Below are 14,509 nucleotides of genomic sequence, written 5' to 3'. Positions count from 1 at the left end.
CGTTGTTCGAAACACATTTTCACGACGTTGCAATTCTATTAAAAATAATAATAAAAGCGGTTTAAAGTAGATAAAATCACATAAATTATAATATGTATTAAAATCAGATACCTAGCCATTACAACAGTTTAAGCGACCGTGCTAGAACCACGGGATTCGGGGGTGCCTAACACCTTCCCTCGGGTCAACAGAATTCCTTACTTAGAATTTCTGGTTCGCAGACTTCATTTGGAAAGTCGAATATTTTCCTCGATTCGGGATTCAATCGGTGACTTGGGACACCATAAATCTCCCAAGTGGAGACTCTGAAATAAATAAATAAATCCCGTTTCGATTGTCCTTTAATTGGAAAAACTCATGTACCCCTCGCGGGGGCGGAAAAAGGAGGTGTGACAGCTCTGGCAACTCTGCTGGGGATAAAACCCAGAACCACTGGTTCAGGGTTCAAGAATTCGAGCTTAAAATAACTGTTATAGTTGGCTTTATTTATTATCTGATTTTTACATGATATGTGCCTAATGTGCTAAATGATGCTTTTACCGCTTTAATATTATCTGAATTGTGTATATAAAATTGCTACGAAACTCTTCTTCTTTCTGAGTCTTCTGAATTTATGGTGTACACGTGAGCGTGGCCCACCTTTCTGTTAGAAGTCATACCAAATAAGACGAAGTTGGGACAAGTAACTAGGCCGGGTAGACTTTCGTGCTCCCGATACGTTGCCCCCGCTTCGGCTCAAGCTGTCCACTTGGGTAAGCCAGGGCTAGAACAATATGCCTCAGGTTTTTCACTTAGAATAACTCAGCTTCATACCGGATCCCTAGTAGGAACGTTTGTTTTCATCACGTGCATTTGACTTTGGAGGCTCAACACAGGGGTTGGGTCTGTCTAGGACAGGTGTACCAAAAATGAAAATGATCATCCTGATGCATCTTACTTGCTGCTACTTGCGCATTTATTTGATGCGGACTTGTGTGTTGACTGACTTTTGAATATCAGGAATAATATTTTGAAATTGGAAAAAATAGCGGTTATGGAATTGATTGTTTATTTTTGAAAAAAACCCAATGCCCAAATACTGTCAAAACTCTGCTGAAATTTTGAGAAAATGAAAAAAAATGTTTTATTAGTTTGTTTTACTTAAAAGCAAAGGAAAAATAGAAAAGAAAAAAAAAATTGTCTTATTTTTTTAAAAATAAAAAAATAAAAAAAAATATAAAAAGGAAAATAGTTTGTCTTCCCCTGAAAATGACAATGAAAAAGAGTCTTACTTTTAAAATAGTTTTTTTTATTTGTTTCTTAAAATGCCAAAATGAAAATGAAAAGAGTCGTGCTTTGAAAGTGGTTTTGTTATTTGCTACTGAAAAAAATCCTATTTTAAAATAGTTCGGTTAATTTGCCCGAACTACGCGGGTTTGATTCTCACCGGATGTGAGATACGTAGGAAACCCTCATCGGGTCCAACCCCCTTTTTTGATAAAATAGCCAAAAACCAATAAATAAATAAAAAACGTGTCAAAATTTTAATTTTTGTCATAAATAAGTCAGGCGGTGTCCAACCTCCCCTTTTGCTAAAAACTAGCCAAAAAAAATATATGTCAAATTTTAATTTTGTCATAAAGAAGTCGGGTGACGCTGTTTTATCAAGACATAGACGAATGTTCCCGAAAGGGACGCCGGAAGGCTGACTTTGCATAAACAACCACCTTTGGGTCATTTTTTAAAATTTGGTCCGATTGACCCACACAGCCTTAAATATCTTCGTCCCCGAGGCGCTGAAGGGCCGTGTTTGCAACACCACGATTTCATTGTAAAAAAAAAAAAAAAAGTCAGCGGTCAGGTGAATACCGTTTGGATTTTTGGTCAAAATAAGCCGAGCCAGCTTCGACCGCGTCTTAAACCGTTCTTGCCGAAATAGCCTTAGAGTATCTTTCAGTTGTCGAAAGGCTATTTTCGTAAAAGAATGAACAAGTTTGTAAAGTGTCATAAAATAATCCTCTCCGGCCTCAAACTTTGGAAGGGCCACATTTGCAAAAATAATCGTTCGGTTGCATTTGTCAAACGGAGAAAGGAAGCTGGCCGTTTGTTTTTGGAGTTTGTAAATCTTTTAATTAGAATATGTGGGTTATTTGATTTTCGAGTTTGTAGGTCATCTTCAAACCTTTGAAACCCAGTTTATTTTAATATGAAAATTAAAAAAAATGATTAGTATTGTTTATCTTTTATTGGTCCGAACTACGCAAGGTCTGATTCATGCGGGGTCGTGATACGTAGGCAATCTCCATAAGATTCGACCACGAAAAAAAAATGATGAAAAAATGAATGAAAAAAAAATCGAAAAAAATGATGAAAAAAAATGAATGAAAAAAAAATCGAAAAAAAAGAAAAATGAAAAAAAAGAAAAAAAAAAGATGTTGTTAATAATGGGGACCGACTAAGTCCATTCTAACCTGTTTTGTTTTTAATCGCAAAGAAAGAAGGTGGTTGGTTTGTGGTAAGCCGGAAATACGAGATCCAAAAACACACTTTGCGGGGATCAAGCCTGATGACAGAAGCACTCGAATCCTATTAGGGACTTGTTGACTAAGGTTGATGATATTGAAGTTGGCAATGGTCTGGACAATACTGATGCGAAGCTCAGTGACTGAGATGCCAGTTTTGATAAAATGGGAGGACGCTCTGTTCCTTAGTTAGCAAGAGAGAAGCTTTTGGTGGTTTATTTTGTTGTCATTTCTTTTTTTCGGATTATTAGGGTTGTAATCCGGATATTGTCTTGTGTTAAACCTTCTTATCTTTCCATTTTGTCATAGCGGTCTGTTTAAGTTTTGTCCACGCTATTTTAGAATTTTATTCTGGTTTGTTTCACTTGTTTTGTCATTCAAACCATTTCACCGGTAGTCTAATGCAAAATCCGATCTTTTATTATTTCCAGTTTTCTTTTTTGTTTAGTCCTTTTATCATTTTTAATCAACGCCGATTCTAGTGATATGACATGCGCACACAGTTTGGGCCTAGTCTTTAAAGATAATCATAAAACCCTGGAGAGGTGATCAGAACATTTAAAAGAAATAAGGACGGTTTGAAATTATTCGGAGCTCGAGTCATGTGGAACTGGGGCAAGTAAAACATAAAGAAAACCGTTAAAGGCAAGATTCGCCAAATTGACATAAGGGTCTTTATGATAATGAGAAGTGAAAGTGTCGCCCAACGGTGCTTTAGAAATGACAAATGAAAAAGCAAACGTGTGAATATAATTGTCAAGTCCAGCACCATCAGAAGAGGCTACAAATCTATGTTCAATTGTGTTGTTTGCACTTGGCATGTTTTGAAGACTGGAATGACGAAGGCATTTTGTTCTGCTACCTAAACACTTTATCCTTTGTTACCCCTTTTGAGCCTTATTTATTTTTTTTCATACCCCTCGTTCGGAACCAATAGCAACGACTAGGAAATACGAGCTTGGAGGGTAAAAAAAAAATCAAAAAGAAAAAACGAAAAAAAATAAGAAGAGAAAAATGATAACAAAAAAACAAAAGAAAGTCAAATGAAAAAGAGGAATTGGGAACTACGTTTGACCTGATTCCTCAAAGAGGATACGTAGGCGCTTCACGGCTCGGTCATAGGGTGCACAGTGTGCATAGTGTGCATGATGTGCATGGTGTAATAAAAAGTAAAAAAAAAATTAATTAATTAATTATAAATAAATAATCCCCAAGCAAGAAACTGGGGCAAGGGTTGCGCTTGTGGGAAGCAAAAAATTGGTTCCGAATGTTGTAATTTTTAACCCCAAATTTATTTTGTTTTTGAGCCTTTAATACCCTTTCTTTCTAGCCTATCCAAAAACCCACATTACGGTCCAAAGAAAGACCTTCTGACCAGTCTGCAAAAGATGCCAAGTCAGACAAATGAGAGTCTTACCGGTGAACATAACACTCTGTTCCACAACAGAAAGGACTTTAATCTCCAGCAGAGAGAGTCATACCGGCAACACTCCAAATCCCCAGCTGGAAAGTGATACAAATGAGAGAGTCTTATCGGTGAAAATCTTCACGGACACCATAAGGCGATGAAAGCTGAGAGAAAAACCAAAATGAGAGAGGCTTGATAGTGAAAACCTTTCGGGCACTACAAGTCGAATAAGATTGGGAATCAGATGGGGAATTGCCAATTGAAGGTCTTGAAAGACGATTGACGGCAGAGGATAGGCCACATGTGCATGTCATGACCATTAGAGTCGGTATTTGCGTTTGATAGGTTTTTATTTATAGTTTTTTTTGTTAAAGAGTCATCTTTTTCCGTTGTCTTTTATTCTGTTCCCTTTTATCTTTTCCTTTCATATAAATTTCCCCAGTAGAGTCTGTTTGGTCAGAACCAGTGGGAAATGACTTCAAAATAGGCCATCAGCTTTCCAAGATAAGATCTGACTAATACATCCAAGTGGTATAGTCAGCAAGGAACAAGCGCGAGGCTAGTGTCAATAAAGATATCTCCAGCAAAAGGGAATTGACAAAAGGATTAACGAGTGTCAAGAGGGATATCCTTGCCAAAATCAAAGGTTATTAAACCTCAAGACCAAGGCCCGTGGACAAACAAGGAGAGCAATGAGCATGATTTGGGAAATTCATGCGAGACTAAAAGGTCGGGAAATGCAAGTTTCCGAGCCATGCCACGAAAAAAGAGGGATATCCCCAGCGGAAAAGGATTATCCCCAGCAAATAATATCTTCCCCAACAAGTTTTGGAACGCAGAGCAAGGAAGGAGAAAGGGAAAACCATCCCAGTAGGAGTATCACAACCAACCACCGTGTTTTAAACTAACAAATTTTGTTTGATTTGAAACAGGTAAAAGAAATGGCATTTATAACGGAAATGCATGCCACAAGAAAGATTGTCAAACTGGGGAAGAAAATTTTCTTTTCAGTTAGAAAATTTTCTGGAAATCAGGTACCCATTTGGGGAATAATAAATATAGCACTAAGGAAGTGGTATTTGAACCAGGGTTGCCCCCAACATAATAAGTTTCCAATGGAGGAAGTTGATCCCCAGCAGACAGAACCAAAGAGATGAAATTGGTGTTTAGAAAAAGCAAAACCCATTATCATCCCCAGCAGCTTTCAGAAGAATGAAGCATCAATTTGAAGGGATAAAATTTCCCAGCAGCGTTATCCTCAACAACGTTATCCCAAGAAGATAACACTTTTATCTCAGCAGTGTTAAAAAAAAAGAATAATAAAAATAAAATAAAATAAAAAAATTCTCAATGAGGGAAGAAAGGAGACTCCCACAGTGGTATTATCCCCAGCAAGCAAGAACAAAGCAGCGCGAAGGAAGGAGAAAAGAAAAGAAGAAATTACGAAGGTAAGTTTCTCAAATCATTGATCTTTATATTTTCCTCCTAGGATAAAAGTCCTAATCTGATGAATTTCTTTCCCGATACAATCTTGGTCTGATGAAATTTTTCTCCCAAGATAAGATATCAAATCTTAGTCCGATGAATCTTTCTCCTAAGATAAAAATCTTGGTCCGATGAAATTTTTTCTCCAAAGATAAGATATCAAACCTTAGTCCGATGAATTTTTCTCCTAAGATATCAAATCTTAGTCCGATGAATCTTTCTCCTAAGATAGAAATCTTAGTCCGATGAAATTTTCTCCTAAGATATCAAATCTTAGTCCGATGAATCTTTCTCCTAAGATCACAACAAAATGGACCTAGTTTGACGATTTATCTCCTAGAGTCAAAATCTTGGTCCGATGGAATCTTTCTCCCAAGATAATATAATAAAATCTTAGTCGGATGAATCTTCTCCTAGGATCAAAATCTAGTCTGATGAATTTTCTCCTAGGATAATTTGAAAAAAAAAAAGAAGAAGTTTGAAATCTCGCCAACCTAAAGAAAGGAATGACATTTTATTTTTAAAATTGAAATCAGGAGCCCCCTGAAGAATAGAATGGCGATTTATTGGTTGAAATCAGGAGCCCCCCTGAAGAATAGAATGGCGATTTATTGGTTGAAATCAGGAGCCCTCCTGAAGAACAGAATGGTGATTTATTGTTTGAAGTCAGGAGCCCGCCTGAAGAAAGGAAAGGCGTTATTAAAAAAAAGGGTTGTTGAAATCTCGCCATCCAAAGAAAGGAATGGCATTTTTTGAAAAGTTGTTGAAGTCAGGAGCCCCCCTGAAGAACAGAATGGCGATTTATCGGTTGAAGTCAGGAGCCCCCTGAAGAACAGAATGGCGATTTATTGGTTGAAGTCAGGAGCCCTCCTGAAGAATAGAATGGCGATTTATATGTTGAAGTCAGGAGCCCACCTGAAGAATAGAATGGCGATTTATTGGTTGAAGTCAGGGGCCCGCCTGAAGAAAGGAAAGGCGTTTTTAAAAAAAGGGTTGTTGAAATCTCGCCATCCAAAGAAAGGAATGACATTTTTTGAAAAGTTGTTGAAGTCAGGAGCCCCCCTGAAGAATAGAATGGCGATTTATTGGTTGAAGTCAGGAGCCCCCCTGAAGAACAGAATGGCGATTTATTGGTTGAAGTCAGGAGCCCGCTTGAAGAAAGGAAAGGCATTTATTGGTTGAAGTCAGGAGCCCCCCTGAAGAACAGAATGGCGATGTATTGGTTGAAATCAGGAGCCCGCCTGAAGAAAGGAAAGGCATTTTTTTAAAAAAAGGGTTGTTGAAATCTCGCCATCCAAAGAAAGGAATGGCATTTTTTGAAAAGTTGTTGAAGTCAGAAGCCCCCCTGAAGAATAGAATGGCGATTTATTGGTTGAAGTCAGGAGCCCCCTGAAGAATAGAATGGCGATTTATTGGTTGAAGTCAGGAGCCCCCTGGAGAACAGAATGGCGATTTGTTGGTTGAGGTCAGGATCCCCCTTGAAGAATAGAATGGCGATGTATTGGTTGAAGTCAGGAGCCCCCGTGAAGAATAGAATGGCGATTTATTGGTTGAAGTCAGGAGCCCCCTGGAGAATAGAATGGCGATTTATTGGTTGAAGTCAGGAGCCCCCCTGAAGAACACAATGGCGATTTATTGGTTGAAGTCAGGAGCCCGCCTGAAGAAAGGAAAGGCGGTTTTTTTTTTTTAAATAGGGTTGTTGAAATCTCGCCATCCAAAGAAAGGAATGACATTTTTTGAAAAGTTGTTGAAGTCAGGAGCCCCCCTGAAGAATAGAATGGCGATTTGTTGGTTGAGGTCAGGAGCCCCCTTGAAGAATAGAATGGCGATTTGTTGTTGAAGTCAGGAGCCCGCCTGAAGAGAGGAATGACATTTATTTTTAAAGTTGTTGTTGAAGTTGGGAGCCCGCCCATAGAACAGAGGCATACATTTCAGTCTTTACATTTCAAGAGTTGAAGTTGGGAGCCCGCCCATAGAACAGAGGCATACATTTCAGTCTTTTCATTTCAAGCGTTGAAGTTGGGAGCCCGCCCATAGAACAGAGGCATACATTCAGTCTTTTCATTTCAAGTGTTGAAGTTGGGAGCCCACCCATATAACAGAGGAATACATTCACCATTAATTTTCAAATATTAAGTTGGGAGCCCGTCCATACAACAGAGGCATATATTTTAAGATCAAGTCAGAGGACAATAAAACAGAGGGTTACAATAGGAATCCCCAGCAGGAAACAATAAAAATCCCCAGCACCGGGAAGCAGAAGGTTGCAACAAGAGGTCACAACACAAACTCAAGTGCATGTGTCAAAAAGAAGAAAAGCACCGGAAAAAAACGCAAGCAGACAAGAAAGCAAGGCAACAAGAAAAATTGCAGTATAGCCTAGCTTCTTGTTTTCTTTTAAGCACGGTGTAACAAGGAGATCGGTAAGCAGTAGTAATAGCATGTAACAACAGTAACATTGCAGTCCCACGGTAATCCCAGCTACCAAAACTTCCCGAACTACATTGACCTGATTCCTGTTTAGCCTAGGATATGTAGGACACCTTTGAAGCAAAGGTTTGGTCAAATCTTTTTCAAAAAATGCTTCACACGGAGTACTCGGATGGGCAAAAATCGCTCGCTTTATCTTTGCACGAAAACCCTTCGTGTCTTCGGGCAAAGAGGGGCAGCTGTAAGCACGTGATTTTTGCCCTATATGAGAATTACTCCCAAAAAATTCAAAAAATAAAATAATTTTCCTTGGTGTGCAATTTTGTGATATTTTGAATAATTATTTGTATTGGTCTGTGCATGTTTATTTGCTAAATTAATAAAAAATACAAAAATATGTCGCATTTTGCATGTAGGATTTAATTCTACAATTTGTTAGTAATTAAGTTTGTTTACAAAAAATAAAAATTTACAAAAATAGGCATCGTTTGCATTTTTAGCATTTAATGTCCAAATATACAATTTTATGCTTAATTATTACTTAATTGTGCGTTAATTGTTATTTGGAGTTAATTTGCGCTTTTATAACTTAATTTAGTTCTTAATAATAATTTAAGTATTTTTATAATTTAGTTTTAGAGAAATAAAAGAAGAAAAGAGAGCGAAAATATAAAGAAAGTCGGAATTGGGCCTCTTCTTCGATTTCAAGCCACATGCCCAAAAAATGGCCCAATCTTCCCAAACGACCCAGTCCATTTCGAACTGGGTCGACCCAGTCCATAACCCAACATCCTATTATCTTACATTTTACAAAACAAAAAAAGAAGAAGAAGAAAACCCTAAAACTAAAAATGATCCCCCCCCACTTTGGTTTCTTCTTCTCCAAACCTTCCAAACCCACCTCCCCTGGATGCCCCTTGCAGCTTCTCCAAGCATCATCCATGGCCGCCCTGCCTATCCCCTCGACACACACACACACACGTCACCCTCACGACCCCGGCTCGACTAAACGACCCCAGCCCTATCCGCCATTGATGAAGCTCGTCGAGCTCAAGCTTGAGCTCGACGTCCATGGTTGCCTTCAACCTCAAGTCCAAACGACCAGCTGCTACATCCATTCATCGACGACGAATGGTTCGTCGACCTCCAGCAGCCCCGCACGTTCAAATAAGTTCATGACTGTTTCTGCTTCATCTTCCTCGTCATGTCGCATTGTTTTACTGCTGCTGCGTCCTTTCCTCTTCGTCGCGCTGCTGCTGTTTGGAGTCGTCACTGTTGCTTCATCGCTGCTTCTGCTGCCTCGTCGTCTTTCTTCGGCACCAACGAAAACGTCAAGCTGCGTCTGCTTTCATGGCTGCTGCCCGCGCCAGCTTCTTCACGTAACCAAACACGTTGCTGCTCCTTCACCTGCTGCTCGCGATCGCTGCTGCTGCCCGCCATGGACGTTGCTATTTGCTATTTCGTCCAGCTTCTATTATCACCAAACAGACCCCGTTTATTCAAGCTTTGTTCGAGTTGTCCGTGTCCGTTCGAGTTCATCGTTGCTCATTTCCGGTTAGTTGTAAGTTTCGTTTCTGTCCATTAATTTGTTTGATATTTTTCGGATTTGAAATCAAATATGTTTGATATTAATTTCATGTTCATCGTTTTATTTTTTATTTTTTTTCAGTTTGTTTTGTTTCATTTTTCTTGTTTATTTCTAGATAAAAATTGATTAGTTTATTTATAATGTTGTTAAGATTTAAGTTGAGATTCAATCAAATATTTTTCAGTTTGTTTTAATAATTTAAAAAGGATTTAATGTTAATATAAAAGAATGGTAGTTTAAATCGCTTGAATCCGAAATTTGTATAGTTTGATTTCTTGTTTATCATTTATGATTATTTCTTGAATTTGTCTCATAATCTTGTTTAAGTTTAATATAGGAATTGTTGGTTGTAATGTTGTTAGAGTTAATTTTAAGTTCAATATTATTGAATTTAGAAATCTAAATATACTTGTTTGATTGTTGTTGAATCTGAAAATAGGTTTGTTGTTGATATTGCTCAATCAAATTTTAGTTGTTCTTTTTTGTTCAATTTGTGTTCATGTGATTTGTTGTTGAAATGTTGAAGAAATCATGTTCATGTGATTTGTTGTGTGAATTTGTGTAGAAATTGGTCATATTGGCTATATTTTGGTTGAGTTTGATTAATTGATTTGTTATAGCTGATGGGGGTAGTTTGGTAATTTGCAGTACGTTCAGGGGTAGTTTGGTAATTTCAGTAAGGTCGGAGGGGTAGTTTAGGAATTGTACATTTTTGTAATTTTGTATGTGAAGCATGGGGGACAAAATGTAATGGGGTGGGTTGTGATATAATTGTTTAATATAAAGGGGGACAAGACAAAATTTAGTGGGGAGGAATCTTGTATTTGTTTAGTGAAAGCATGGGGGACAAAATATAATGGGGTGGGGTGATATATTTATTTAATGTAATGAGGGTGAATGGGAAGATAATGGGTTTGGTAGGGGAAAGTGATTGATTTTAATTGAGTTTGGGAATGTGTTATATATAGAGGTCTTAACGAACACAGATAGGGAGAACAAAAAAAAATACAGATAGAGGAACTAATCTGAATACACAGAATAAACGAGAATAAGAGAGAGAATAAAAACACAAACAGAGAAAAGAAAGAGCTGAATATTTAAGAGAGAAAGAAAAAATTCCAAAAAATATTAAAGCCTTCAAATAAAAAAAAACTAAAAAATCTTCTGCTTTCATTCATTGTTTTGAAATCAACATTAATTGTTGGTTGTTTCATAAGAGCTTGAAGCTTTTGTTTTGGGATTACTACTCCACCGGTTTGCAAACTCTTTTCCTGGGTTGTTACTGTTGCTGGGCTGTTGTTGCTGTGTTGTACTGTTATTACTGTTGCTGATTCTCATCTTCATTTTCTTTTGCTTCCAATATCAGGTACACAACTGACACGCTGGTTATTGCAATCCGAGTATGAAGCATGAATACGAAAAATGAAGAGTTGAAATTCTGAATTAGCTTTAATTATATTCTGAATTTTATTTGTATGTACAAATTATTTAGCTTGCAAAAATCAGAATCATGTAGCTATTTAATACATATAGTGGATCATCCGATGATAGCTTAACGGACGAACTATCTATATATTGCTTAAAAAATAAATAAATGGTGTAGTAACTTCGTCTAGTTAATTCTATATTGTTGGATGATTACCATGTCTCAAAAAGCACGTTAATTCATCGAATAAACCGTTTCGGAACTTGTAGGAATATTGTTTAACTAGATACTATTGGTTAATTTCAGCATGTAAATAAATTAGGGTTTTCTTCATTTTCATTTTTTTAAAGACAAATTTAATAGGAAAAGATGTAGGCACTTTAGGATTATCCTTTTAAAATAAATGGGATGAGCCTCACCCAATAAAACGCACAAATTGCGGGGCTCTCGATAAATATTTAATTGAATACTTAGACTTCGGGATGGGCCGTTTAGCAAATTTTACGGCCTTCCCCAAAGTAATAAAGCGCTAGACTCTTTAGGCATGATTTTAATAATATTACATCCCTAAACTCGGGTGTGCGTTTATGCGACCCAAATCCAAATCTCAACGGAGTCAAAATGTGTCAACAACCACGGGTGCATTGGTTGTGACGTTGTTCGAAACACATTTTCACTACGTTGCAATTCTATTAAAAATAATAATAATAACGGTTTAAAGTTGATAAAAGCACATAAATTATAATATGTATTAAAATCAGATACCTAGCCATTACAACAGTTTCAGCGACCGTGCTAGAACCACGAGATTCGGGGGTGCCTAACACCTTCCCTCGGGTCAACAGAATTCCTTACTTAGAATTTCTGGTTCGTAGACTTCATTTGGAAAGTCGAATATTTTCCTCGATTCGGAATTCAATCGGTGACTTGGGACACCATAAATCTCCCAAGTGGCGACTCTGAAATAAATAAATAAATCCCGTTTCGATTGTCCTTTAATTGGAAAAACTCATGTACCCCTCGCGGGGGCGGATAAAGGAGGTGTGGCACTTGGTTTGGAGTTCCGAGGGCTCAGGTGAGTTTCGGGTAGGTTCCGGGATGGCTTAGGCTTAAAAATTAGAGCTATTGCAGGCTTAAAGAAGTGGAAGGCCTCTGAATAGACCAGTGCGGTCTACACGAATTGGAGTGCTACCGCAGAGGGGCCTGTGCGGCCGCACTTGTTTCTGTGCGGTCCGCGGTGAAGAACATTTCCACTGGTCCGACTTCAGAAGCCTATATCTTTTGATCTATAAGGAATTTTGAGATAATACAAAAATGAAAGTTTTAGCCCTACGTGTCTAGTTTCCATAAAGGTAAAGAAATGACAATTTGGACATCTGTAGAGAAATCTTAGGTCGAATTTTAGGGTATTTGAGCGGGATTTTGGTGTCAGATTTGAGTAATTTGGGTACGGTAGGACCCGTGGTTGAATGTGTGCTCGAATTTTGTAACTTTTATTGGATTTCGAGATGTGGGCTCGGGGTTGTATTTCGAGTTGACTTTTGACTTTTAATTTCCTATAGCTTGAGTTGATTGTATCGAATTGTTTGTGGCTAGATTCGAGGCATTCAAATGTCTTTTCACAAGGCAAGGACTTGTTGGAGTAGAAATTTACACGGTTTGAGGTAAGTAACACTTCTAAACTTGGTTGTGAGGGTATGAAACCCTGAATTACATGTTATGTTATAGGATTTAAGGTGATGCACCTGTTTGGTGACGGGCATGTGGGTGTGCAGCATAGGAATTGTGATATCCGTATATTCTTAATGTGTTAGAGAAATTGAACTGCAAGTTATATTAGAAATTATGCTTAGGCTATGTGTTAGAACTGTTGGGACCCACTGAGGTCGTGTTACATGTTGAATTATTTGCATGATTGCAATTTTATACTCAGTCACAACTATTATTTGCATATCATATCTCAGTCTCTGTCGTACCTTATTGATACAACATATTATCATTGTTTGGGCAGATTATTATGATTCTTATGAGCCCGAGAATATGATGACCCAAAGGTCATCACTTGTGTTGCAATGTAATTCTACGTTCCGAGGTCTTAAAAACCTCACTTAGCATTACCTCGATTTGCGTGCGTAGTCCGGGCGCATAGCTGGAAATCCTAAATGTAAAAATCCGTGAAAAATGATAATTTTTTATTATAAAATGAACTAATTTGACTTCGGTCAATGTTTTGGGTAAACAGACCCGGACCCATAATTTGATGGTCCCGAAGGGTCTATAGGAAAATATTGGACTTGGGCGTATACTCGGGATCAAATTCCGCGGTCCCAATCCCGAGAAATTAATTTTTAAAGAAAATTATTTTGTGAAATTGTTTAAAGAATTTGGGAATAAATTTTGATTAGAACATGTTGGTATCGGACCCGTATTTTGGTTCCGGTGCCCGGTACAGGTCTTATATGTAATTTAAGATAACTCTGTGAAGTTTGGTAAGAAACGGAGTCCCTTTGATGTAATTCAGACCTTAATTGGAAAATATGATGTTTAAAGGAGTTTTGAGAAACTTCATTGATCTTGAAGTTTAATTATTTTTATTGATGTTATTTTGATGATTTGAGTGCAAGAATAAGTCCGTAAGATGTTTTTGAGGATGTGTGTATACTTGGTTTGGAGTTCCGAGGGCTCGGGTGAGTTTCGGGTTGGTTCCGGGATGTCTTAGGCTTAAACATCAGAGCTGTTGCAGGCTTAGAGAAGTGGAAGACCTCTGAACAGACCAGTGCGGTCTGCACGAATTGAAGTGCTGCCGTGGAGGGGCCTGTACGGCAGCACTAGTTTCTGGGCGGTCCGCGGTGAAGAACATTTCCACTGGTCTAACTTCAGAAGCCTATATCTTAGATCTATAAGGAATTTAGAGATGCTTCAAAAACGAAAGTTGTAGCCCTTCGTGTCTAGTTTCAATAAAGGTAAATAAATGACAATTTGGACATCTGTAGAGAAATCTTAGGTCAAATTTTAGGGGATTTGAGCCGGATTTTGGGGTCAGATTTGAGTAATTTTTGTACGGTTGGACCTGTGGTTGAATGTGTGCTCGAATTTTGTAACTTTTATCGGATTTCGAGACGTGGGCTCGGGGGTTGAATTTCGAGTTGACTTTTGACTTTTAATTTCCTATAGATTGAGTTGATCGTATCGAATTGTTTGTCGCTAGATTCGAGGCATTCAGATGTCGTTTCGCAAGGCAAGGACTTTGAAATTTACATGGTTTGAGGTGAGCAACACTTCTAAACTTGGTTGTGAGGGTATGAAACCCCGAATTACGTGTTATGTTATTGGATTTAAGGTGATGCACCTGTTTGGTGACGGGCGCGTGGGTGTGTAGCTTAGGAATTGTGATTCGGTCAATTCCATGGAATTATGTAGTTGAATAATATTATCGTTATCTGTATATTCTTAATGTGTTAGAGAAATTGACCTGCAAGTTATATTAGAAATTATGCTTAGGCTATGTGTTAGAATTGTTGGGACCCACTGAGGTGGTGTTACATGTTGAATTATTTGCTTGATTGGAATTTTATACTCAGTCACAACTATTATTTGCATATCATATCTCAGTCTCTGTAGTACCTTATTGATACAACATATTATCATTGTTTGGGCCGATTATTATGATT

Source organism: Nicotiana tabacum, chromosome 6 (genome assembly GCF_000715075.1).
Source record: "Nicotiana tabacum cultivar K326 chromosome 6, ASM71507v2, whole genome shotgun sequence".
Taxonomy (NCBI): Eukaryota; Viridiplantae; Streptophyta; class Magnoliopsida; order Solanales; family Solanaceae; genus Nicotiana; species Nicotiana tabacum.
This window is presented reverse-complemented; position numbering follows the sequence as displayed.